This window comes from Saimiri boliviensis, chromosome 11, assembly GCF_048565385.1.
Source record: "Saimiri boliviensis isolate mSaiBol1 chromosome 11, mSaiBol1.pri, whole genome shotgun sequence".
Classification (NCBI taxonomy): Eukaryota; Metazoa; Chordata; class Mammalia; order Primates; family Cebidae; genus Saimiri; species Saimiri boliviensis.
The window spans coordinates 40,398,521-40,425,803 of NC_133459.1; the positions used below are offsets into that span (position 1 = coordinate 40,398,521).

Below are 27,283 nucleotides of genomic sequence, written 5' to 3' on the forward strand. Positions count from 1 at the left end.
AGCAGCAATGCGCTAGATAGCAGAGCTAAGAGGCAGACAGAAGGAAACGGGGGATGCATTTGTTCAGAGCCAGGTACTTTATATCATCATCTCAACTAACACAGTGCCCTGCAGTGAAAACGTTCTAACTGTATTTTGTAAGTGAAGAAAAATGAAACACAGAGAACTTAAAAATGCAGCAAATTATGCAGTCAGGAAAGGGCAGGACCAGCATCAGAGTCAAGCTCTTCCTGGTAAGGAAGCCCTTGTTCTCGCTGCCCGACCACTCCATCAGAGACCTAAAGCCTAGACAGCACTCCACAGCCAATTGGGCTGGGTCCCTAAAAACAACAAAGTATTCCTCTGGTGAAGTAACCAGAATCATCCCATTCTAGAGATGAGGAAACCGAGACCTGGAGAGGGAATGCAACTGGCGCATATCCACGTAGCTTGTGGGTGGTGGATTTGGTCAACGCTGAGCTTCTTGGGGATGCAGGCTTTCTCCTAGTGCTTAGCCCAGAGCTGAGCCCCTGGAAAGACCCAATCCACTGTTGAATAAATGAATAACTGACAGAGTAAGGTGAGAAGCCCAACCTCCTGAGACTCCCAGAAGCTGGGTGTTTACACTCCAATGCCCCCACACGGTGGCCTCAAGAGCAAGAGACCAGGCTGACGTAGGTGAGCACAAGCCTGAACTCACACTGATCTCCAAAGCTCACATCCTCATCTCTGAGCCCATCGATCTGTCAGAGGCATGGGAAGTGATGCTGGCCCCGGTCCCCATTCAGCCCTCAGCTCTCCAAGGGAAGCAAGGGTTATGCAATGAAGAGGTTTAGGAAGATGCGGAGCTGGTCATTCTTTCACCCAAAGACTGGTGTTTATGATACGGAATGTACCTTCCTCCCAAAAGGCTAGTGTTTGGGACAAATTGATCTATTTTATTGCCCCATTTAGGAGCAGCTCATTGATTCATAAATACTGCAATTTTTCTTATTCTCATTCATTTTTCATCCCGACAACTGAAGGTAGTTACTGTTTATCGTTCACTTACTAAGTCCCGGGCACAAGTACCTAATGAGACATCTGTCACTCTGTAGGTAAGTGTGAGCACTCTCACATCACAGATCAGGAAGCTGGGGTTTAGGAGAGGCAAAGCAGATAGGCCAAGGCACAGTGACAGAAAGCAGGAGATGCAGACTCCAGTCTGGGACGCCATCACTCACGCTCCTACCGTGTGGCTGTTGTAGGTCCGGGACAAGGGGGTCTGAGCCACAGCCAAGGACAGATGGAAACGGGAGGCAGATGGAAGGCCTGCCTGACTTCCTGGGCCTCCTGCTGGCTGGGCTTCTCATCCCAGGCAGAACATCTAGCACGGGGCACTTCTCCACATGCCCACATGCTGTCCCCAGACTCTCCCATAAGACCATTGCGGTGGAACTTGGAGCTCTTCTGCTCAAAGCCCTCAGGTGACAGCACCTGGCACGCCCGGTTAAAAACCACTGCTCTCAATTCTCGGACCGTTTTCTCACACCTATACCCTGTTCTGGAAGGTTCTAAAATGTTTCTTAAGAAATCTGTTTATTGGTTTACAAAGAATATCACACCTCAGAACCCCTGAGACCTTCCAATTCTAAGCGTATCCACCAAGCAACAATAACTCATCCACAAATGCATGTGAAGGTTTGTCTTTATTAACTGTGACAATTATTCCCAAACAGCGTGGTGTTTATGAAAAGCACTTTGGAGCCCAAAGTCCTGGGTTTGAGTCCTAGGTTTGCCGTTTACCAGCTATTTATCCAACGGCAACTCAACTCGACCCAATAGTTATTAAAAGCCCACTATGGACCCAGAGCCCTGGGCTGGGAAGACTGGGGACACAGAAGCAGACAAAATGTCATGATCCCTCTTAGCTCTGAGTTCCTCATCTGTAAAACAGGAACCAACAGTGCCTGCTACACCCCGGGGCCTTGACGTGCATGTTCTCACTTCACCCTGCCAAGAGCCTGGGGAGGCAGGTTCTCCCGTGATCCCGCTCTGCAGCAAAGGAAGCAGGGGCTCGAGGGGGTGAAGAGGCCTGGGTGAGCCTGCGGCAGCGTGTGGCAGTGTCTGCGCTCTTTCCATCCCATCCCCCGCTTGACAGATTAGTCCACAGAGTGAACAGGATAATAGGGGAGAGTGCTCTGCAGCCGATCAGGAACCGCACAGATGTATGACATCATGGTTATTAATAATGGAAGCCGCACAACTAATTCACGATCCTTCCAGATGGACCACCTGAATTGTCTCCTGTAAACCTCCTGCAAACAGAGCATCAAATTCTCTAATGCTAGAACTAAGACGGGCCTTAGGAGTCTGACCTCTTTCTCATTTACAAGGGTTGGGGATGGACAGATCTAGAGGGCAGCCCTCTGAGAGAGAGAGGCAGCCCCGCCCTGCAAAGCCCAGGATGCACTGTTTGGCTTCAGTGATTGAACCAGGAAAATAAGTAGGTCTCAGATCAAACACCAGCAGTTAGCCCCTCCAAAGGGTGCTGGGGAGGGAATCAGCAGTGAACTGCCAGTGTGGCCTCCTTCTGGTCCCTAGCCCAGCTCCTTCCTGCTACAGGGCCTTTGTACCTGCTGTTCTTCTATGGTGAACATTCTTTCCCCAGAGCTTTTCAAGGCTGTCACTTCTTCATTACTCAGATCGCAAGATAAATGTCAGCTCCTCAGAGAACTCTCTGGGCCCCCACGTGTAGCTTCTCCCATTACTCCCTGGCATGCTCCATCATACAGCTTTGTTTGAGTTTTTTCAACGTGTATATGACGACTTAGCTTTATCTGATCCATTAATATTCATTATCTCTCTTCCCACTGCAATGCAAACTCCCTGAAAGAAAGAATTAAATAGTTTTCACTGCTATAGTCCCTAGAATGGTGCCCAGGGCCCAGCAGGCACTCAGGAAACATATTCACTGAATCCTCCTGGACGTTGGCCTGGGTCATGGCCATCCTAGCAGCCAGCAGACACTCATTCAGCAAACGCTATTGACCGTCTCCTCTGTGCCAGGCCCTCCGCTAGATGAGGCAGTCCTTGCCCTCACAGTGCTTTGACATTGATTAAAACAAACAGCACAGGAGATGTCAGAGCTGTGGCTATCCCATCACATGCAGTCAAGCCAGTAACGGCAAATATGGCAGAAAATGGAAGAAACTGGGAGACACGGAGGAAATGCAGTATCGGGTTGGCCCTGCAAAGCACTCCCACGTTTAGTACTCATCTTGGGGAGCTAGTGTCAGGCCGCCCCACCAGCTCTGGGGATATGAGGACAAGGGGACATCCCCATTGCCACGACTACCTCATAGTTGCAGCCTAGAACACAATGGGATGGATGTGTGTGTGAGAGTGTGTGTAGGAGCAGATGTGTGAGCATGAACAAGTAGACAGGATTGCGTAAGCGAGAGTGCATGGGAGTGGGTGTGTGTAGAGGAGCAGGGTTGTGTGTGTGAATGAGTGCGTGAGTGTGCTGGAGTGGGTGTGTGCATGTGTCTTGTGTAGGAACAAACTTGTGTGTAAAAGTGGGTGTTTGAGTGTCTAAGAGTGCACACACGTGTGTATGTGTGCATGTGTGAGAGATGACTGTGGTACCATTACCAAGCTCTTCACCACAGGTTCCCCTTTACACACTAAAGTCCCCAAAAGAAATGGCACAGAGTAGGTAACTGATCATCACTTAATTCATTCAACAATAAATCATTTGAATCTTTAAGTTTTTCAAATGCATTCTGCAAAGTGTCCACACACAGCAGCAAGACTGGTTCTAGAGGAGAATTCTCAACTTCTGGGTGTCATTCAATGAGGTGAGAGCACTGTATGGAGAGTCACATTGTGGTCCCTGCTTTACCACTAACTACTGGGTGGTCTTGGGCCACTGCTTAGCTGTGTGATCTCAGATGAGCCTCTTAACTGTTCTGGGCTTCTGCTTACTCTCCATTAAAACACAGCAATTAGAATTAAGCTCTCAAAGTTTGGTTGCAACCATGCAACACTACATCATCCCTCTGGGTAGCCCCGGAAGCACTGTTTCCTTGGAGAGCAAGCCTATGTAACTTGAAAAGGGCCCCAGAGCCAACTAGAAAAAAATGCTGGACTGGACAAAGTTAAACAGATTCTTTTATTGCAGGACTTCTCCGAGCCTTTCATATGCCAGTATGGATTGTAACTGGCCAAAAGGGTAATAGAGAGCTTGCACAATCTGCCATTCTTACTCTAACAGGGAAACCTTTACTGGTGGAGCAGCTTTCAGAACTAACAATCCACCGAACACACTGGAAAAATCTGCTACTAGGCACACAGGGCACTTCTTAATGCCGCCTTCCCCTTATTTTTTGCAGATGATGGAACAGAAAGGGTGTTCTAAGTCACAGAGCAGAGCCATGACAACTACCAGCCCAGAAATCACCCAAACCACAGTTACTGGCATGTGCACAAGGCTTTACAGCTACAAAACATTTTTTACTTACATGATCCCAGTCTTTCCTGAAAACATACCTCTGAGGACACTCATTCCATTTTTGATAAAACACAGCCTGAAAGAAATGAAGGAGTCTGCCCAGAGTCACTAAGGGACAGACTCATAACTTGGCTCTATCCGTTTCTCCTACGTCCTTGATCAAACAACAATCAATACATTACATTTTTAGAGATAAACAACTGTGACCACTACGCAGAGACCCCTGCAAGACGCCAAGGCTGATGCCATCTGCACCTGTTTTGCAGCCACCACCACTTCTGTCGGAAGCCCAAGCATCCTGCTCTGGTTAACGAGGGTTGGGAGGGGGCTCTCAGAAATGCCCATGGAGTAGCAGCCGCTCTGGAAACACCCAGGCTGTGAAGCGGGAGTAGCTCTCTGCCAGTCGCCACACCCTCCTGACCATGCCAGGTACAACCCACTAGGATGCACCCCCAGTGCCAGGTGCCATTATGCCGGGAGGAGGGGCTGCTCGGGAAGATCCAGAGCAATGCTAGTTTAACTCACTCCCAGTGAGCCCCGAGGAGCCCCAGGCTGCTGGGCTCTGACAGTCTGAAACTGCAAGGCCTCCGGGGAAGCTATGGCCCAAACCCATTCAGCAGCTCCCGCCGGGTGTGCTGTGTCCCATGGTGAGCGAAGGTGAGAACGGTGAGAGCCGCGCCGGGGTGAGAGTCTGCGCTGGACACAAGAGGCTGTGCACGCCAACAGCCGTGCGAGGCGCGAGCGTGCCAGAGAAGTGTGTGGACGCGGGAACGCTTGTGTCACCCTAGGGTGGTGACAGAAGTAGTGTCTGAGATCGCGTGCATCAGGCCACCGCAGGCTGCGGAGAAGCCGGGGCCCCTCGCTCCAAGGGTCCCAGGAGTTGGCACCAACGCGTTACTGCACGCGCGCCCGCGCCCAACCCACAGACGCGGCTCCCTCCGGTCCCTGGGCCGCCCGTTCCATGGTGCTCAGCCCCTGGGCTGCCAGGCCGCGGCGGGGGCGCGACGCGCGGGGCGCGGCGCGCGGGGCGCTAGTTGCTTACCTGCGGGCGGCCGCGGCTCCGCTGCTCCGAGCTGGGCTGCGCGGCGCTGGACTGGGCTGCGCTGGGCTGCGCGCCCGGCCTCCGCGCGGCTCGGCAGCGCCCGCGCGCTCGGCTCCGCCCGGCTCGGCTCCGCCCGGCGGTGCCCCGGGCGCTCGCTGGCGGCCCACGCGGCGCGGGGTGGGCGCGGGGCGGGCTGGCGGGCGGGCGCCGGCAGCGGGCGCGGCTCCGGGCCGCCCCGCGGCCGCTTGGAAGCTCCTTATTTGGGCAGTGATGTCAGGGGAAGTCGCAGGGGCCGGACCACCCACTTCTTTCCATTCACTCCCAAGAGTTTCCTGTCGCCGAGCCCGGGGGACCCCGCCGCCTGCCCGGGGCGCCTCTCGTGCCGCTCGGCCTTGCTGCCGGCCACCCCGGGATGCCCTCGTGGCCGGGGTCGCAGCGGGGCTCGGGAGCGGCTGGCGGCGGCCAGGGGAGGGTCTCCTCGCCCGGGGAATCCCTGGCTCCCGGCGGCCGCGGGGAGGGTCTGCGCGCCGGCCTCCTCGGTGACAGGCCGTGTCACTACGGGCGCCGCCCCTCCCTCCGCGCCCGCCCCGGCTCCCGCGCTGTCTTTTCCTCCTGGGCCCTCTAGGGAGGGCAGTCAGGGAAGCCCCGGTCGCTGCCGCCGAGGCCCTGGCGCTCGGCGCCACGCGTTAGTCGAGCCCGGCGGGCATCCGTCGCCGTCCCCAAGGTGCGCGCTCCCCGCCTTCCCCCTGGGTGCCAGCCCCGCTCCGGGAAGCCCGCGCCTCCCCAGGCGGGAATCCGCTTTAAAGAGCTCCGGGCGGGGCAGGCCTGCCAGGGCCTCCCTGGGCTCAGGCCTGGGGTGGGGGCGGGGGACACCCCGGGGCTTCCCAATGGCTTGACTTTACCAGAAGCTGCTGGATCCCGGGATTTGGGCCTGAGTCACTCTGGGTGCTTGCTCTGGCCAGGACCAAGCACACTTGAGCCAGGTCCCAGCCAGGCCCCCGCAGGTCTGTGGGAAGGCCAAGACCCTGAGATCTCTCTCTGTGATCTGTATTTCACTGATGCCTAACAGAGGTTACGTGGCAGAGGTCAGCCCTCTGCCACAGTGGAACCAGGGCTGGCCCTGGGTTTGGCTGACACCAGGAACAGCCTCAGAAGGAGGTAATGGAGTGGGGGTGGGGAGTGTAGAGCGGGGTCAAACCCAGCCTAGAATGAGGTAGGTTAAGTGCCTAGGATACAAAATTTAAGCAAGCACTCCCCTTCAGGGTCATGAAAGTTGGAGGCCCCACAGGGGAACTAAGCACTATGCCAACCCAGGTTTCCAGGGTGATCCTTGGAGGCTCCACGTTTCCTCTGGCTTCAAAGTCATGGCCTCAACTTCCCTAGGCCCAAAGGGCGGATTAGTGGCCTTGGGCATTTGTGTGCCTTCACACAGCCTCTGGCAGAGCCGCCACCCTTCCTCTAAAGCCAGATGAGAGCAAACAGACTCCTCCCAGACCCCGAGCTTTAATGGAGGGAACCCTGACTTTCTAAGGGGCACGACACTCCTAGGGGCAGAGAGCAGGAAGCTGTGGCTCTAGGGCTTGCAGGGAGTGATGGCAGGTGTGGCTGCAGCTGCGCGTCGGCCTGCACACTCACATACACGGTTACAAACCAGCTGCCCAGCTGCCAAGCTGCCCAGCTGTTCGCACTACCACCCTAGTCTCTCAACTTCCATCAGTTCCCAGGGCCCAGTCCCAGCTCTAACTGGGTCATCCTCCTCTGACAAAGCCCCAAAGGGAAGGACCACACTTCCTGATCTGGCATGCAAGGCCCCACGGACCAGCTGCATCTCCCAGAGCTCAGCCTACCCTGCCATTTGCCCAGCCACCACCCCCAGCACGCGCAACCTTGCACCAGTGTCCACTTCTTGAGGTCTCCACACAGGCTCTCCCTTTGAAATGTCCTCTTCACCCCTCCGGCTGTCCTTCACACCCTGAACTCAAACCTGCCCTTGGTACAGGCCATTCCCTTGAACAGGGCAATTAGGGTGGGGGGGTCCCCTGGGACAGATCCCTGCTCCTCACTCCTCTCCTGCCCCGCCCCCACAGTCCTGCTTTCTGTTCTGGCTGGAAGCAACTCCAGGAAGAGGAGGTGGGTGTCTTGTTATAATTCATGTGCCCTGAGGGGTGACTTTTTATCATTCACACAGGCAGGCTCAGAAGACAGCCTTGCTCCTACCCCAAGCTGAATATCGTCTTCCTCCCCTTTGAGAGGTGGCCTGGTCCCAAAGGACCCTCTCAATGGATTTAGTCATCTTACTGTGCTGCCACAGGCAACTCAACAGTTCCTGCCTCTACAGACTGGCTCATCACTTCACATTACAGTCAGTTACAGGGGACCTCCTCTCCCTCAGACTGGGAGCTGCAGGGAACTTTCCATCTTGAATCCTCTCCCTTCCCAGGACTGACAAGTTTACAAATGTTTGTTAAGTGAATGAATGGTCCTGAGTGGCAAATCCTAAGACAAACTCATCAGAGGAGGAGCAGAATTTACCCAATCCAGAACTGTGGCTGATGTTTTAGGGTCCCTGGCTGGGTACTGGGACGAAAAGTGGGTTTCTCAGCTAGACTGGCTTGGATGCTCAGGAGGCTGGGGTGGCTTGGGATTTGTCTCCTTCCTCCTTTTTCTTGACAAACTCCTCTGTAGCCAACAGGCAGCCTGGGACATCCCCATGTCAACCCCCAAACACACGGAGTCCTGAGCTGGCCCTAACAAGGTGGAGGGGAAGGATGAACAAGCCCCTTTATTGTACCAGACAGTCAGACTTGATTCCCCTGAGCCTTCCAAGCCACGCAGGCCTTTCCAGCTGTAGTCATTCTCCAGGCCAGGAATGTCAGCTGGAGCTAGCTCCTCCCACAACCAAAGCCATCTGTCCCCACCTCAAGACTCAGCCCCCACCTCAGTTCTGGTGCCAATTCTCACTGGAAGCCAGAAGGTCTTCAGGACTCTAGCCTCAGAGCTCAGAGAAAGAAGGTGGGAACAGGCAATCCTGCTTCCAGGTTACCAGCCTGACCTGGAATCTGTTCTGTGAGCCCCCATCTGGAGACCAGGCCCCCATCAGTCTGCAGAAAGGCAGACTCAGGGCACAGGGCACCTTTCCCACATTGTATCTGAAAGGCAGGTAGAGCGAGGTGCCTGTTCCTTCCTATCAGCCTCGTCCCCTGCAAGTAACTGGGCCAGGTCTTGAGAAAGTCCCAATACTTGGCCCTGGGGGCCTTCCCACATTCCTTCATTCCTCAAACATGAATCAGGCACCGTCTCTGTGCTGGGAACATGAAACACACAAGCCTGTGTTCACGGATGGAGACTGACAGGTAAACAGATATGCCAGTGTAACTCGCTAAATGTTACACTGCTGTTTGACAAGCTTGGAGAGGGGCGGAGTGGGGGCATACACGATGGAAAGGTAAGATTTATTCTACATCTGGAGCTACAATTCAAGAGAACTGTGATCCAGGTGTCCCACGCTAGAATGCTGAATGCTCGTTTCCATGGAAATGTTACACACACACACATGTGCGTGCATGCGCGCACACAGAGACACACACAGACAGACACATACACATATACACTGAGCCTGGATCTGCTGTAAAGCCAGCATCACGCTGCAGAGACTTTATAAGCTAAAGGAGATTAGAGCAGAGGGTAGGGTTGGCATCTGATCTGCCATCTAGAAGGCTATCTCGGCGGAATTTCCTTTCTAGCTTCTAACAACAAAATTACAGACAGACTTTTGGAACCCACTGTTGCTCCTGAGGAGCTAGGGACTGCCACAGTATTTTGGGAGCACTTGTAAGGTGGGGTGGGGCTGAGCAACAGGCCCTGTGGGCCCTCTGGGTTCCGTATGTTTAGGTCTTACGCTGACTTAGCAACCATTCCCTCTCCAACCTCTCCATCCTCCATCCCCATTGCTGTGCTTTCCCAGACTCGGATGCTTTGGTTGTTTTCCTGTTTGTTTTGTGTGTGTGTGTGTGTGTGTGTGTGTGTGTGTATGTGTGTGTGTGTACATGCCTATGTGTGTGTGGTGGGTGCTCTCTTCATAGACCTGCTCCATGCACAAAGTTTCTGTCGTGGGACAGAGACTAGAGTTTGCATTGTATGGATATCACTTGCCTGAGGTCCAGCCCTCCAGACACAGTTCCCATCCTTTCTCTCCAGCCTGAGAACCATGTTTCCAGCTTCCTGCCCCATCCTTAACCCAATGCTGTGGGTCCAAAGCTATGGACCCACAAGTCTGTGGGCCTTGGAGCCACACAGACCTGGGTTCAGACTCCAGCCCCACACTTACTGTGCCACCTTGGGCATGTTACTTGATGTCACTGATCTTAATGTTCTCATCTCCAAGGGCTGCTGGGAAGTTTTGACAAGATACTGCAATAGAACCCTTCACAGTACACAACAGTAGGTGCTTAATAAACAGTAGCAATGATTACTGTGCTCCCAAATGGTGACTCAGAATCCTCCTCCTCTCAGCTGCTCATCTTCATTGATGTGGGCATCAGTCTTCTCAAGCCCAAAGCCAGAAGCCCTTCTCTATGCCTGCTGCCTCAGCAGGCCACCATCACCAACAAGTTCCAACAGCCTTCTCCCTAGCCCTGTGCCCAGCTTACCCCTGCAAGCCATTCTCCACACAGGTAGAGCTCTCTAGGACGCACTCAAGTGGGTTTCTGTTCAGCGAAACCACCCGATCTATTAGGGCCTTTAACAACAGAGTCGCAGTTTACCAGTCCAAACTTCCCTCTCTCTGCACTGTCCCCATCCACCCCATGCTCCCACCATTCAGAACGTCTCACTGTTTCTGAGCCTGCCAAGTGCATTTTGCACATGCAGTTCCCTATGCTTTTCCCTTCACTCATTTGCTTGGCCGGCTCCCACTCAGCCTTCCAGGCCAGCTCAGAGGCCACTTCCCTTGTGAAGGCTTCCCTGGCCCCTAGGTGGTGCTGACCGCTTCCTTCGCCATGAGCCCCCAGCCCTTGATACAGACTGTCCTGGCTTGTGCCCCACTGTGAGAATCATTTCTTCATGTGTCTGTTGCCCCCTTAGATTCTACATCTCTGCGCAGGACCACATCTCAGCTCCAGGAATGTCACAGGTATTCAGGGCAGGCTGAACGACACACAGCTGCCCCTCTGACCATCCTGCCCAGGAACCAGCAACTGCAAGAGGCTGGTTGGCCTCACACTCATGGAATCGTTTTCCCCAAATGACAAAAGCATCCTCTTCTCCTATACTTCAAACTGAGATTTGGGTCTGGCCTGGGCCCTGGAACTAACTGCCTCGTTCTGGCTTTTCACCAGCATTTTTGGGGACTCCCACAGGGCTGAGCAGGCCCCAGGTGGGGAAGGCGGGGCCTTCAGTTCCAGGAAATCAGAAGATTAGTCAAGCCACACTCCCCTGGCAGTTGTGAGAACAGGTTTTCCCCAAGCCGAGGGACTTGCAAGATCATCAATAACAACAAATGTTTCCTCTGCCCATGGCTTCGTGCCCACCAAGGGAGGTGCAGAAGTACCGCATCGACATCCATGGCTTGGATTAACACAGATCTGGGTGCACTTCTCGGTCCTGACATGTACTGGCTGATTAACTCCCCTGTACCTCAGTTTTCACAGTTTCAAAATGGGGAGAATAACACATCCCAGGAAAAAATTAAGAGGGTGAAATTAGAGCAGATAAAATTAAAAGAGAAAATGCATTTAAAGTATCAAGAACAGAAGCAATATGTATTAGACACTCAACAAAGACGTCCCCAATGCCCCCAGCTCAAGCTTTCTGGGGGATTCTATGATGAATAAGAGTTAGTCCTTGCCAATAGCTCGTGAAGTGAGGGAGGAGGGGAATGAGAATTAAATCAGACCCTATAAACATGAACACAAGGTAAACAGGAATAGAAATGAGAAAAAAGAGTTCTGGGAGTAGCAGAGGGAGAGAAGAATTCTTAGATGGCCTTATATTCTTCTGCTCTCCTGAGACTTTCATCCAACTGATTGATACAGCCCGTGTGGCCAGCCCAGGGCAAACGGCTGGGTCGAGCAGGGGGTAGGCAGGAAGGAGTCCCAAGGCAAGACAAACGAGGCATGAAGGATTCTGTGCTCAGGCAGCTCAGTCTGGTTCCGGAGAGGCCTTGCCCACTATGGAAAATAACTATGACAACAGTGGATAAAAGCAGTGAATGCTGCCGACGACACGGGAGAGAGAGATGAATACGGGAGGGGGTGGGGCCTGGAGCAAAGGCTACTCTCCAAAGCCTTCAGCGGCAGTGAAGGACTGTGGAAGTGGCCTCACCCCATCCGTGCTCAGGCTGTGCTCCCACTTCCACCCTTCTGGCCTCTCAAGACCAGAGGTGAGAACCCCAGTTCTTGCCACTTGCAGTCATGCCCCGGGAAGGGTGTGGCCTGGGCAAGACAGCTCACTGGTCGCTAAACACAACGTGAATTTGTACACTCCATCCTTTCCCTGGGCTGATCCTTCTACCCAGGATGCCTTTCCTTTTCCTATCACCCATCCACCCTTCCCGTCAGCTCCCCTGGAAATTGTCCTTGCCTATTTAGTGAACTCAGCCTATTTGCTCTCTTTCAAATGTCCTGTTTTTTCTTATTTTTTCCTAACTGACTTCCACTCTCCGCAGAATTGAAAGTCCCCTTCTCAGTGACGTTCTGGTAATTAACTTTGCATACGCTATCAAAATATTTCTCACATTATAGTAAAGTATTTGTGTCTGGTGCCCCCACTCTGGGGTCTATGCTAGGTACCTAGTAGGTGCTCAATAAACAGGGCACCTGGAAGGCTTTCTCCTGAGGCTTCCCATAGCTGAGGTGGAATATGGCAGCATCCACCACTCTGCCTGGGAGTGCAGAGGAAGCTTCCATGATCCCTCAGGAACTCAAGGCTCTTAGCCCAGTCAGTCATGTACCTTCCAGCCTGAAAACAGGCCCTCTGAGGGCTGTCTCTTCTCCAGGCTTTTCTGCTGATCCCCTGCAACTTGCCCCTCAAACCCACCCTGACTGGAAGGATGAGAATCGCAGCAAGGGTCCTGGGCACCTGGCTGTGTCCTATTGAGAAGGGGCTGAGTCAGGTGAACTTACAAGCAGAGACAGCGTCCCCGAGGGTGGCAGGGTGGAAGGGTTGAGGAGCGACCTGGGGAGGGGAAGTCAGGCCTGTGAATTTGGTGGCTGGGTCTTGGTTTGAAGGTGAAGGATCAATAGCAGTCTGGGGTTGGGAGGAGGGTGTGATGGTTAATTTCATGTGCCATCTCAGCTAGGCCGTGGGGTGCCCAGACATTTGACCAGACCTTATTCCAGATGTGTCTGTGGGAGTGTTTCTGGGTAAGATGAACATTTGGATCAGTAGACTTAAAGCAGATCACCCTCTCTAACATGGGAGAGCTTCATCCGATCTACCGAAGACCTGAATAGCATGAAAAGGCTGAGTGGGAGGAAACTCCTCCTGCCTGCCTGCTTGAGCTGGGACACTGGTCTTTTCCTGCCTTTTTTTTTTTTTTTTTTTTTTTTAGTTGGAGTCTCGCTCTGTGGCCAGGCTGGAGTACAGTGGCATAATTTCGGCTCACTGAAACCTCTGCCTCTGGGCTCAAGCAAGCCTCTTGCCTCAGGCTCCCAAGTAGCTAGGACTACAGGCGCCTACCCAACTAATTTTTCTATTTTTAGTAGAGACAGGGTTTTACCATGTTGGCCAGGACGGTTTTGATCTCTTGACCTCATGATCTGCCTGCCTTGGACTTCCAAAGTAATGGGATTACAGGCGTGAGCCACCACGCCTGGCTGGTCTTTTTCTGCCTTTGCACCAGAATGAAATGTCAGCTCTTCTTGGGTCTCAAGCCTACCCACTTGCAGTATGGAACTTATACCATTGGCTCTCCTGGGCCTCGGGGCTTCAGACTCAGACTGGAAATACACATGGGCTCTCCTGGATCTCCAGCTTGCTGACAACAGATCTTGGGACTTCTCAGCCCCCATAAGCACACGAGCTAATTATTTAGAGTAAGTCTCTTCCTATATCTATATCTATCATATTGATTTTGGCTCTCTGGAAAACCCTTACAGATGACTAAGTCATGACTTCCCCTAGATGCCAAGAGGACCCCATGTTCCTTTTTTGGGATCTCACATCTCCAACAGCTCTGAAATAAGTGGGCATTTCCTTCCCCTTCATAGCTAGCAGAGGCCCCACTCCCTGGAGGGCCTCTTTGCAGATGGGCACAAGCCATCACTCCTTTGTGGACTCCTAGCACTCAATATGGGTCCCAGCACCCAGTAGGTACACAGTGATGTTGACTGAACACATGCATACCTCATACTTATTTAGGTAGCCCTTTATGCTTTGTGGCATAATCACATCCAGGTCCTCATGGGTGTGATCGCAAGGCTCTGTGAGGGGCAGGGCAGGGACCATCAGCCCCAGTTACCAGATGAGCAAACAGAGGCTCAGAGAGGACCCAGAAGCTGTTCCAGCAGAGGGACCCAATCTCTAGGGCATGGGCTTTCCCTGGAGCAGCCATGGGCCACCTTGCAAAAACAAGATGCATTCCTGAGCCCAGGTGCCTCTGTCCCCGCTGAAGTCATGCATTCTGTAATACACGTTCAGCCACTATTGGCTGGATCCTGTTCTAGGGACTTAAGAGTGCATCAGTGAGAAAAATGGACAAAAATCTGCCCCTAGAACACAAGTTCTAGGGGAAAAGAGACAGGCAGTAAACAAGACACAGAACAAGTCAGTAAACTAGAGCGTATTAGCGGGAGGTATGGACTGTGGCAGCAAGGCAGTAAAGGAACCAGGAATGCAGGGGTGGGCGATGAGTCACAAGTTTAAATAGGGTAGTTCGAGTCAGCCTCATTGAGAAGGTGGCATTTGAGCAGCAACTTGAAGCAGGGGAAGAATTAAATCACACAGTTACAGGGAGAGGCCTTTATAGGCAAAGGGGCAACCGGTGCAAAGGCCCTGCATCGGGCACATTACATGGGGCCTGGTAGGCCACCGTGAGAGCTGTGGCTTTCAGAGAGATCAAAGAAGGCCCACACTGAGGCCTCCAACAGATTCTACCCTTCCTGGAGAGCGGAGACTGCTCAGGCAAACAATAGGAGGGGCAGAGGATGCCTGAATGGAGTGGGAACAGCAGACAAAGAAGAGGTAGGAAGAAATTTCCCCTGATTATCATCGCTTTCTGCTTCAGCCAGACACCCCCAAGAAGAGGCAGCTCCTGCAGGGTGGGGGACAGGCCCCTCCCCGCCCTGCACCACCTAAGCCTCCCTCTCAGAGGACTTGTGAGGAGTTAGTGCAGTTCAGCGCAGGAAAGCACTGCAGGTAGACTCCAGACTGCTGGGCCCAGCTGGCTGTCACCATCACTGCCCAGCCTCGACAGGGAGGCAGGGGCTTGGTCTCTCCTCTACTGCACACTGGCAGGTGCAAGAAGCAGACCCGCTCCGCAGCCGATGAAGTCGCAGTTAGCAGCCTAATTTTAGATTGAGCATCTGCTCTTCCATCCCAGAGATGCAGCTCTGCCTGGGATTTGCTCCTTCTGGAATGGCCAGAGAAACGAAGCCTGCTCTCTGGGAACAGGCCCTGGTGGTGTCCAGATCAGAGATGACCAATAGGCCCCTGGCATGGGGAGGCCCTCATGAGCTGTGCCACAGTGGCCATCCTGCGTCCTCCTAGCTGAGCTCCCATCTCAGACCGACAGCTTCAGAGTTCTGCGGCTGCCATAGCGGAGTGCTCCACTCTGCGGTCTCAGAAAGCCGCAGGTCAAATGAGCCTCCATCTCAAGCAGAACAAGGGATGTTCCTGGACAGGGGTGACTTTTATCCATCCCCACACCCACAGCTCCCAACACAGGCCCCGAAGAGTTTGTCTCCAGTGAGTACGGCCCAGTCAGACCAAGACTACGACAGCACAAAGGAAGGGCCAGTTGTTTGCAAATCCTTCCAGAAAGGCTTGTTGGAGGAGAGGAGCTTTGAGTTGAATTTTGAAGGGTGGGAAGGTATTATCAGCGGAAAAGCCAGGAAAAGCCACGGAGGCAGGGGAAACAGCAGAAAAGAGTATTGACAGTTGGAGAATAACCTGAAAGGAGGGAGAAGAAAGCGGGGAGACCCTGGTGGGGGGTGGGCAGGGGCTGGGTGAGGTTGAGTTGCGCCACAACTCCAGGCTGAGCAGTTGCGCTTGCGCCTGCAGGTGGGAGAGTCGGTGGGGGCCCTGAGAGCCTGCGTGTGCTCTCACAGCTGGGTGTGGAAGACTTCCAGGAGGGAAACCCACGTCCCTGGGAGAACTACCCTCCCTGTTGACTTCCTCCATGGGGTTTGTCAGGTCCTTTGGGGCCCTCCCCACCCCACCCCCGGCACATGTGGGGCAGGGCCTGTGTGCGGGGTACACTGCGGGTGCCCACTCCCCTCCCAGGCCCCCACGCATCTCCTGGCATCAGGCCCATCACCTCCCACCCTTCTGACTGCTGCAGCTACTGCTTGGTCCTCGTCTGAATCTCCAGTTCCCATGGGCAGTGCTCTTTTGCTTCTCTGGCCTCAGCTTCTCTGCCCCGGGGCTGTTATCTAAAGATTCCTCAAGAATGACTCTGCAGGGCCACGTGCTTCTCTCTACCTCTCTGTTTGGGAGCAGCAAGCCCTGTTCTCCGGGCTAAAGACTCTCTCCACAAAACCTTGCTTTATCCCTCAACAACCCCTGAAGATGTTTATTATTTGTCCCTTTTTACAGGTGAAGAAAAGGGTTTGCTGAGGTTAATTTGTGATTGATCACACAGCCAGGAAGTGGTGGAGCTGAGGCTGTCTGCCTCTCAGTTCTCTCCCACCAGGTTCCCCTAGCCTGAGGGCAGGGCTTGAGCAGTGGTGCCAGGACAGAGGCAGTCAACATCTGGCCAGTTCGAATGGGGAGTGAGGAGAGTGGAAGAGGAAGAAGACTCACCCAGGGACCATGCCCCGGTTCCCTTAAGAAAGAACGAGTTAAATGCTTATGTAAAGAGATTTGCAAATAGATTCTACAAAACAACATTTGGATGATTTAAGTGTTAAGGAATCAGAACCATATGGATTAAATGTCCCTGACGTTACGTATGGTTTTAAAAATTAGAAGGAAATGTACCGGGAATACACACATATATAAAATATGTAAAGCCAGACCACATTTTTAGCTTTGTGGACATGGAGTTATTTGAAAAATACGCCGCAGCTTCTCCTAGGCTGGCGGTCCCCCTGCCCCCTCCCCAGGACTCGTCTTCTCCCCCACCGAATGGGGCTCAGCTCCCTCCCTAGGGGCCCAGCCTGAGAAAGAGACTTCCTGGAACAGCCGGCTAGATGTTCTAACCACAGGACAGTTGGAGCCAAACAGCTGGGTCAGGAACGGCTGGGGTCTCCCAGAGGCCAGATGGGTGGTCTCAGGTGCAAGGAGGCAGTGGGAGAATGCAGGTCTCCCAGGAGGACCTTTACGTACTTTATAGTGAAGACGTTGACTAGCTCAGGAGAGGCAGGCAGCATTTGCAGTTCATTATTGCTTTTGAACCTCACTCAGGTTTCCCAGCAGCCGCAGGAGGAAAGGGTTATCACCCCTCATTTCGTAGGACAGGAGGCTGAGGCTGGGGAGGGCTGGGTGCTCTGCTCAGCTTACAGGCAGTGCACCAGACCACGACCTGGATTTCCTGGTCACACACACCCAGAGCTTCTCCCCACTGTATCTCACTGCTTCAAACAAACCAAAACCACGAGCCCCAGTCCAATTTCTTGAACTTAAGCATTTTTTTTTTTCCAAGATTGTGTTAGCTTCTCAAAGTTGAAGGTTTATCTGGCAGGGTAGTTTGAGGACTCCCTAAATATGAATAAACCAGGTTTGGTTGTGAGTCTAAATTGCACATGCTGTTGAGCTGGGGGAGAAGGGATAAAATGTTCAGTTTGGGAAAAACCAAACCATCAGAAATTTCCTGCCCAAGTGCTGGTGGCAAAGAGAGAGGATGAGAATCAAAAGCCAGTCTGTTGAGAGCATCACACTAGGTGCCAGGAGTGTGGGACCGCCCTGAACCCCTTCTCCCTGTGCAGAAGGTGGGGTTGTCTTTCTTCTGCAGAAAAGGAAACAGGCGCAGAGAGCTTTGATGCACAGCTGCCTTTCTAACCCCGGCCTCTCCGACACCAGGGCGGTGCATTTCCCTAAACCCAGCTGGCTGGGGCCAACCTCCCCAGAGAGGCCTGACACAAGGCAGAAGCAGGTTTGTCAAGAGAATTGAATGCCACCCAGACATAATCCCAGTGCCAGGAAAGCTGGCCCTGAGTCTGTCTCATGCACCGCCGGGTCTCCAACGTCTAGTCCAGTGCTTGATGTCCGTTAAATGATCATTGAACAAATCAATGGGTGGAGAAGGAGGAGGCACGGAGGAGCCACTACAGCCTCCCCTTCCCTTTCTCCATTCCCCGCCCATGCCACTGTTTGTGGACACAAGGGACGGCTTTCACATGAATTTATTTATTCTGGCGATGCTTCATCCCGTTCAATGGTATTCATGCTTACAGCCTGACCAGAGTTCTCAGGGTGCTGATTTGAGCCTGGAATATTTCAAGGACATGGGATTCTCAGGGCAGGAACCTGGGGAAAAGGAGAAAGGGCAGAGGAATGAGGACAGAGGAGGCGAGAGACTCTCAGCTCTGGAACTTCCTCAGAAACTGCCACAGTAGCTGTGGCCCACCTGGATTGTTTCTCAGTGCCCTGACCTGTACCCAGGACACCACCCCCCCCCGCCCAGAGTTTGCAGTAGATCTGCCTGTCGATGGGTTTCCTATAATGGCCTATCAACAGGTATCCTTTGCCCAGGCTTACCCCAGCCCTACCCGGCTGCCGGCCACCGGGAGGAAATCCTCACACTGAGGTCGCATCCTGCCGCCTTTCCACTCAAGCACCTCTGAGGAGTCGCTTTGTCTGCAACCTTTCCCATGGTCAATGACGCTGGGAAAGCACTGCCTGTTCCACAGGCCTCTTGGAGCTCCCCAGAGTACACAGCAATGTATAAAACCCTGAGAGGGTGGGTGAAGACAACAGCACACCTTTAGCCCGCTTGTACTGGAACAGAACAGGGACTCCCCTTCTCCCCAACACGGATCCTACCCTTCGCACGCCATTTTCACGGCCACGGAATTCTTACAATGCTGGCACAAGTAGCCTAGAAAACCCCTCAAAGCCCTTCTGTTGGCTTCTTATTTCTAGAACCATCCTCCCATGGGTGTCCCTGTCCCCCCACAGGTACCCCAAATGTCCTTGACTCCAGGCTTTAATCAGTACCCCTGAGTGCCCCAAGCCTGTCCTGGTTAAATCCTCTCAATGGCTTCCTTCTGCTATTGAGACAAAGGCCAAATTCTTCTGCATGGTGTCCAAGGCCTGCTTCAGTGGCCCTACCCACCCCTCCTGCCACATCTCCCTCTCAATCCACCTGGGGCGCGGGTCTCCTTCCAGTGCTCCCTGCCTCAGAGCCTTTGCACATGCTGTGTCTGTGCCTGGGACACTCTGCCTATACATCCCTTCCTCACGCAGCTGACTCCTCTTCAACCTTTCCATTTCCCCTTGCATGTCACCTCCTCAGGGAAGCCCTCCTGGCCCCTGACGAAATCAGGCCCTGTGCACATTCCCCAGCACCAGGCATCTCCTCGTCAGAGCCTCCCAAGTTGCAGCATTTGTAACTTTTATTTATGCGTGCAATGTCTTGTTGGATGAGGATGACATGTACGCTTTGCTCACCACGGAATCCCCACAAACTGCCACGGTAGCTGCGGCCCACATGGATTGTTTCTCAGTGCCCAGCTCTGGGATCAGACAACTGATCACCCTGCAATGTTAGTAATGAGGTGCTGTCTCCACTCAGAGCCTGTGAAGCCCTCGAAAGACCAGGAGAGTTTATCACTCATCGTGAATTCCCTGCACCTGACATAGAATGTGATTCAAACTCAACCCTCAATGCTGGCCTAGAGGAAAGTGTGCAGAGGTGATGGACAAGCTCATGGGGAGGAGAACCAGGCCACAGGCTCTGCCAGTGACTGTGGTTCCAGCGTGTGTCCACACAGCCCAGCTCAGTCACAGCTAATGTTATGGAGCTGAGGTGACACAGAGTCTTGGGGACTGGGGACAGTGGGGAACTGCCAAGGGTCTGGCAATATCTAATGCCACATCACCCGCTTCCCTCACCAGCTCTGCCAACCAGGTGTTTCTCAGCACTCCCTGAGGCCTGCGTGAGCCTGGGGGGTGGCGGGGAGGGCTTCTTCCCCATGCAGGGGAAGGGGGAAGAACAGGGGACTCAGACTCCAGTCCAGGTGTCTCAGAAAATCACTGTGGGAGCATGGCAGAGTCACATAATGCTTCTGAGCCTCATTTTCCCTATCTGTAAGATTTTAGGGATAAGCCAATATAGGATGGCTTACATATTTCATGTCACATTATCACTGACTCAGCACTTTCATCCACCCCAGGGTAATGCACAGCATTGCTTTTCTTTTCTCTCTCTGCTCGGTGTCCTCTCTCCCCTTTCTTCCGGGAAGGATTCCTCAGGAAACTGTGCTCCCAACTCCACTCTCAATCCAGGCAGGGGTTCCCTTTGTGTTTGGCCGAACAGGAGCCCACCACCCTGGCCATGGCAGGGAGGAGCCCACTGTTCGGCCAAACACGATTGCCACTGGTCCAGGAATAGTCATGTGGCCCGAGGCAGGCCAATCACAGCATCCCCCCACCCTGGGATTTTTCACCCTGCAACAGCTGGGAGGAAAGGCCACTTTTCATTCTGGAGTCACCAGCTGGGATGGTGAAGGCTGGGGCCAGCAGGGGCCATGGCCCTTCTCCACCCTACAGACTCACTGTTGTGCCATGTGGCAGGTGACACCCAAAAGCAGCAGATGAGACTGAGATCAACACAAAGAGGAGTAAAAAGAATGGGGAAAATAAAGAGTCTGGTGATCTGATGACATTGTATCAGCTCCTGGATCTAGCCATGCCTGAGCTCCACCACCTACTCATCCCTGTAAAATGAGACAATGAGACAAAACTCAGTTTCTCTCTTCCCACCAGCACTCTGGCTTTTAAACAATCTCTGAAAGGGCAGGAGGAATGAAAATGAGCATGCACTCGGAGCCACACACTGCTCTAACATGCTTCACATGCATCATCTGGTCTCATCTTCATGACCAGTGTACATCATAATAGAGAAATACAACAATGTGATAAAAGACAATGAACACTAGAAAAGGGTGTTAAAGCCCTGAGCTCTCGTCTTAGCTCTGCTGTGCACCAGCGGGTGACTGAGTCAGTTCCTTGGTTTCTCCGGGCTTATCTTTGCTTCACTATAAAATGGGGTAGTGACGCCTACCGCAAAGGCCATCAGGAGGAATGATGAGACGAAACAAACGAAAGAGCCTAGAAAGGTCCTTGGCTAGAACTTTAACACATGTGAGCTGAGCCCGTGAAGTCCAGAAGTCCTTTCTAGAAAGATAGTCTTATAGCTAGTCTTGTTTCTAATAATTCGTGTTGGCCACGGGGAAAAGAAGAGAGGAATGTGTTACAAGCTCCCGGCAAAAGTTCAAAATCTGGTTGATGTCCAGCATCGACCTGTAACTGTCAAATCTCCAATGATGTGAGGGTGGCTGATGCATCTGCTGCCCTGCACACCGGGCGGTCAGGTGAGTCCACGGGAACAACAGTTCTGGGGAGTGGTAATGGGTCACTAAGGCAAGGGGCCTGGTAATAGTTTCCAGATGGGTCTAAGCTGCTTCCAGCCTCCCCTGCACAGTGTTGGAAATGATGGGCTAGGACTCTGAATAAAGTTGAACTTGACCTGGAGGCCCAGCTAATGGGTTATTGGCTTTATTGGGTTGGGGACAGGGCATGCCTCTCTATGCTAGGCTGTCTGAGAAGCTGGCCAGTTTGTGTCACCTTCTGAAGAGCAATTCTAAAAAAATGCTTCTCTGAATAAATATTTTGGTTGCATTTTGCGATGTGGCTGTTGGGGAGATTTCCACTGAGTGTGGTTTGCAAGGCGATTCTCCTCTGTTGTTTACTCTCGGCGATCCCCACAGCCTGTTCCTGGCAGGCATCTGTGTCTGCTGCACTCCTGGGCCGCTGGGACCTGGATGCTCCGCTCCAGAGACAGGCTGAGTTGGCTGGCCCTCCATTGGGAGCATGATTGCGACAATACATTAGGCAGCTGACCACCAGACCCACAGGGCCTCCCCGTTCCCCAGCTTAAGCCTGCCCGCCTTAGCCAGTTCTGGCCAAGGCTGGTGCTCTCTTAGGAGTCCCAATCCCACCAACAACGAGGAGACTGTAATTAGCCCAGCTCCTCTAGTACAGGGACTTGGAATTCCTGCGGGCCTAGAGAAGTAGCCTTGTCCATTTCCTCTTCCCAGGGGTGGCCTCCTGCCGCCTCCCCTCGCCACCCACGCACCTCCTCCCCAGAACCACAATCACACAGCAACAGCACTAACCAGTCTGAGCAGGACCACTGTCTCCCACCCAACCCCCACACATCAAAGCAACGTGGAGAGGAACCCCAGCCCCCGTGGGCCTGAGCACACCACACCTCTTGGTTACAGTGACTGTGACGACTGCCCTACCCGCTTGAAGCCAGGTCCCAGGGCTGCCAAGGCTGAGCATGCCCAGCCCTGCTCAGATGATGACAGCTCTCCAACCAGGAGGCCACACCTCATCTCAAAGAGGGAGTCGTTAGAGGTGGGAGCCTTAAGCACACTTTCAAGCCAGCGCATCTTAGACTCTGCTCCCTATCACCACGGCCAGATGTCCAGGGAGAGAAGGATTCAGGGGGTCAGGGTCTGGCAATCAAGACAGAGAAATGGCACAAAGTAGGGAGGATGGTTTCCAGGCATAGAGATCGGTGTGGCAGTCCGGACCCCAGGGCCCAAGGAGAAGGTGCTCCAGACGGGACACATCTCAAGGATGCTGGGTGGGAGGACGCACAGCGTGACTGGGCATTTGGAATGTTCCAGACCCTTGCCATGGAGGCAGAGGCTGACATACACTGTTCTTTCTCCCTCCTTTTTCTTCTTGCCTCCCCGAAACCACTCCCCTACTCTTTTTGACATCTGTCCAATTCTGGTGGCTCAAGTTTTCATGATGCAGGCCTTCTGGGACCCTGTTTTGCGGGTGAGGAAGCTGAAACTCCTAGAGGCCAAGATCCATGCCCAGGGTCACAGGGTAGACAAGGCAGAGCCGTGATTTGGGTGCATTTGTCAGAATCCAAGTCCAGCACTCATTCCAGGGCACCATGGCTGCCTCTGAACATAGAAAGGACAGATCCAATCCCCCCAGTTGGGTGCATGGGACTCATTTGCCTGTACCTGCCATGAAAGCTGCTAGTCCCTCCCTCGCCTCTCCCAGTGGTCCAGAGACCAGTTGCATGCATTTGGGGAGGAGACTGGCAGCAGGGATAGAGGATTGCTTTGGCATGGAGGGGAGCTGGCCAGCCTAAAAAGCACTGCTGCCCAGCTGTGGCTCTGCTGGCACCATGCAGACCAGGAGTGTCCTTCCTTCCCCCAAGCTCTACTTGGCTCCAGACTCTCAGCTCAGTGCCTGAAGGCTCAGCCCTGCCCATCACTGAGTTCAGCTTGCCTAGACCTGGGAGGATGTGGGAAACCCAGTTCCATCTAGGGCTAGAATTAATGTTCTCACCAGAAGCCACGTGCCCTGTGGATGCTCTGGGCTTGCCTCTACTCGCCTGCCACTGTCTCCTAGTGCCCTTGAGGGGCAGGAAATCTATCTGGGGGTCTGACTTGAGCTTGATCCTGCTGCCCTAATGAGAACTTCAGGTCCACTTTGCTAAGGGTCTTGACCCCACAGCACTCCCTCCATGACTGTGCCTCATCCTTCTAGCAACCAAGTCTGGATTCTGCCCTGAAGGGGAGATGGGCCAGGACGGCTGAGCCTCCTTCTAAGAGATGCTGGCTGTCACACCCCAGGCACACGCTCGGATGACCTGGGATGACCATGTAGGTCAGACAGCCAAGTATGAGACATAGTCATTTCTCTACAGGTCGGGTTGGCAACCAGGCCTGACATTGGGCCACTCGTTTCAGGTCAAGCTGCTGAGACCCCTGGGCTCCATCAGTACTGGGCATACCCAATGTATCTAAGAGGACATTCTGGCCTTGGCCTCAAATGCCAATTCTCTTCTTCCTGTCCAAGCTGTAACTCTGGAAGGGTGTCAAGTGTCACTCAGAGTGCTAAAGCAGTGGGAAGGATTGGGGGCAGTAAGCTCCACCCAGAAATATCACTTACAGGTTCTTACCCTTATCACAGTGTCCGGCTACCTGGCTCAGCCTACAGGCCCAAGGCCATAGTCCCACCTGCTTCTCCTTGAACCAGCTGATGTCTGTCTCAGTCCCACCTGGGGCAGGAACATTGTCTTTTACGCTGGTTCTGGAAACACAATCCACACTTCTGCATGGAAACTGCCCTGTGTTCTGCTCTATGATTTTCATGCTGGCATCCCAAATCTTTTAAAGCAGTATGTAGAGTTCCTAATCAACGGACATCGAGTTTCAGTTAAGCCAGATAAAAAAGCTCTGGAGACCTGCAGCACAGTATTGTATTAATCCCTGTAGTCTACAATAATGTATTGTATGCTTAACATTTTGTTAAAAGGGTAGATCTCAAGTGTTCTTACTACAATAGAATAAAACAGTAGATGGTGTATAAATCAAACAGGACAAACCCCCTATGGAAGCTTTCACGAAAATAATCACGGCTACCAATTACTGAGTACTTACTATGTGCCATGATCTGGGCTGGGCATTTCACATTTATGTAAGCCTCACAATAATAATCCTAGGAGGCAGTGTTAATATTATTCCCAATTTGCAGTCGAGAAAACTGAGGCTCAAAGTCCATCCTATTCCAAAGCTCTTATCATTCCCCAGAAGATGAGAAATGGTCTGTGTGTGTGTGTGTGTGTGTGTGTGTGTATGTGTGTGTGTATGTGTGTAGACACAGACTCACTCTGTGGCCCAGGCTGGAGTGCAGTGGCACAATCAGAGCTCACTGCAGCCTCAAACTCTTTGGCTCAAGGGATCATCCTGCTTCAGCTTCTTGAGTAGCTGGGTCTATAGGTGTGCATCACCAAGCCCAGCTAATTTTTAAATTTTCTGTAGAGACAGGGTGTTGCTTTGTTATGCAGGCTAGTCTTGAACTCCTGAGCTCAACTAATCCTCTTGTCTTAGCCTCACAAAGTGCTGGGATTGCATCCGTGCACCACCGTGGTGCACCTGAACTGTGTGTTTTATCAATGGGCTTCCGAGACGATTCTTGAGGGCCAGGGTGACTCACAGTTGAACTAAAATGAGATGTGCCCTCTCCCCGGCAAAACACACCAAAGTGCTCAGCTGGTGCTCACGTGGCTGCAGGCCTCCTGCCTATGTGAGCCCGGGGTTAGTTTGTGAGCCACAGAAGACAAGGCACCCTTGCTCCACATTCTTTCACAGGCACAGCTCTCTGGGCACACATCCTCTGGGCCAGAATGGTGTAGCACTGGCCTGGCCCCTCTCCTTGCTTCCCTGGAGACCATCCTAATGGGATAGGCAAGTGATCCAGTGGCTGGTGGCACCTGAGGGAGGAGGAACTGGGAGGGAGACCTTGTGTTCAGCTACATGAGTTCCACTGCCACAGCCCTGTGACTATGTCCCCTCCTCCTGATATGGACTGGCTGCCCCAGCTTGGATGTTCTTTCTGACTACGTGAAAATCCCGGTTCATTTACAAATCTGCCCCCAGCTCCCCTCTGGGAATGGCGAAACCCTGCTCAGACACATCCCTCCTTCCTCTAATGCTCTCCCTGGTGACATTTCCCTGGCTATTACATAATCAAGGGAGCCCAGCCTCCACCAGCCAGGCCTTTCATTGGAAAGCTCTTCCCCAAAGGTCTCAGGGGATACCACTTGTGCCAGTGCAGGCCCTCTGCCCTCTCCACTGCCCTCTGTGTTCTCTTACTCTCTCTCTCTCATAGGCACACAGGGACACACAGGCAGAGATATTTACATACCCCAGTGGCTGGAGCAGCTGAGGCTGTATCTTCTGTGCCCGTCCTTGTCCACACTCAGTGGCTTGCATGTTCGGTGCTCACCGTGAACTATGCTGCCCTGGGACTTTCAGGCCCATCCCTGCCAGGAAGTCTTCTCTGAGCACCTCTGTGGGTGGCACAGGGCTGGCCTCCTCCTGGCTTCCATGGTGCCCTGTGCTCATGGCATGGCTGTAGATGTGTCTGTCTCCCTACCTAGGTCGTGAGCCCTCAAGGGTGGACACCAAGCCTGATTCTTCCCTGTGCTCCCAGCACCTGAACTGGCTCTGGGAGTCCATCCCTGAGCAGGCTCTGGGAGGGTTGATGGAACAGATCAGTGAAGCAGAGGGAGGACCCTGCCGAATGTGCTGTGGTTACTGTCTTGGGGACCTCTGCATGAGCTGCCTTACCGACTTTCCAGAAACGCCACAAAATATCAGCTCTAGAAAAACCAAAGAAGGCTGGGCACGGTGGCTCACACCTGTAATCCCAGCACTTGGGGAGGCCGAGGCAGGTGGGTCACAAATTCAGGAGTTTGAGACCAGCCTGCTGGCCAACATGGTGAAACCTTGTCTCTACTAAAAATATAAAAATTAGCTGGGTGTGGTGGTACACAACTGTAGTCCCAGCTATTTGGGAGGCTGAAGCAGGAGAATTGCTTGAACCCAGGAGGTAGAGGTTGTAGTGAGCCGAGATCAGGCCACTGCACTCCAGCCTGGGTGACAGAGCAAGACTCCACCTAAAAAAAAACCCAAAAACAAACAAACAAACAAAACAAAACGGAAAGAAAGAAAAAGAAAGAACAGAAAAGAAAAAGAAAAACCAAAGAAATGAATCCAGTTTTTTCAGAGTGGAAACCGATGCCCAGCCGGGGACAGGTGGTGCCTAGGGGATGCGGGACCTCTTGGTGGCACAGAAGTCTGAAGGGGACTCAATGCCAGCTCCCTTAGGCCTCTGCACCATCCTGCTGCCTCTGAAACCTCAGTAAGAGCCTGTGGAAGCTCACTCAGGGCTACGCTCTGGGGAACTCATTTCTATTCCTTGCAACAGACACCTTCCAGGCCCTGGGCTTGGCCTGGGACTTAGTCCTGGCGCTCGCGGAGGTGTATAGACATGGACCCAAAGAGCTGCAAAGCGGGGTGAAAATCTAATAACAGAAATGTGCACAGAGGTGCCACCAAGGAAGATGGGGGAGGTCAGGGGAAACACCATGGACGGAATGACATCTAAACTGGGTCCCAAATGAGAGTTTACAAGGAGACTAAGCGGAGATGGGAGAGGAGAGGAAGTGGGTGGTTCAGTGAAAGAGAAATGTACAAAGACAGAGAAACATGAAACAATACAGCAAAATGGGGATCTGCCTAAACCAAGTGGTGGGGCTGAAGCCCCAGAGACAGAAAGGAACCTGCACTTCGAGGCTGAAGCAGTGGGCAAGGACACAGAAGAAGGGCTTGAAAGCCACACTAAGCCAAGTGGAGCCCAGCTGGTAGGAAAAGAGCCTTACACTTGCAGTCCATGTGCCCTGTAACTCCCTTCCACCATCCCCAAAGTGGTAAAAGGCTCTGGTAGATGACATAATCCCACCCTTACCCAGGCAACCCCTTAGGCCCTGGAACAAAGACTTCACCACTGATGGGAACTCCTTTAGCCACAGACATCCTTGCATCTCAGAGCTGGAGCTGAGAAGTGCTAAT

General features: G+C 53.1%; 1 protein-coding gene across 6 annotated transcripts in view; it reads right to left on the reverse strand.

The window, feature by feature from the left end:
• HIVEP3 (HIVEP zinc finger 3) overlaps positions 1 to 27,283 on the reverse strand; it is a 518,797-nt gene that overhangs the window by 142,923 nt on the left and 348,591 nt on the right. The window contains exon 1 of one of the 6 annotated variants that reach the window (XM_074380634.1): positions 5,514 to 5,584. The exons of the other annotated variants lie outside the window; for them this stretch is intronic. The gene's annotated coding sequence lies outside the window, so the exon portion shown is untranslated. Of the gene's footprint in view, positions 1 to 5,513; positions 5,585 to 27,283 lie in introns of those variants that run through there. 6 annotated transcript variants of the gene reach the window in all.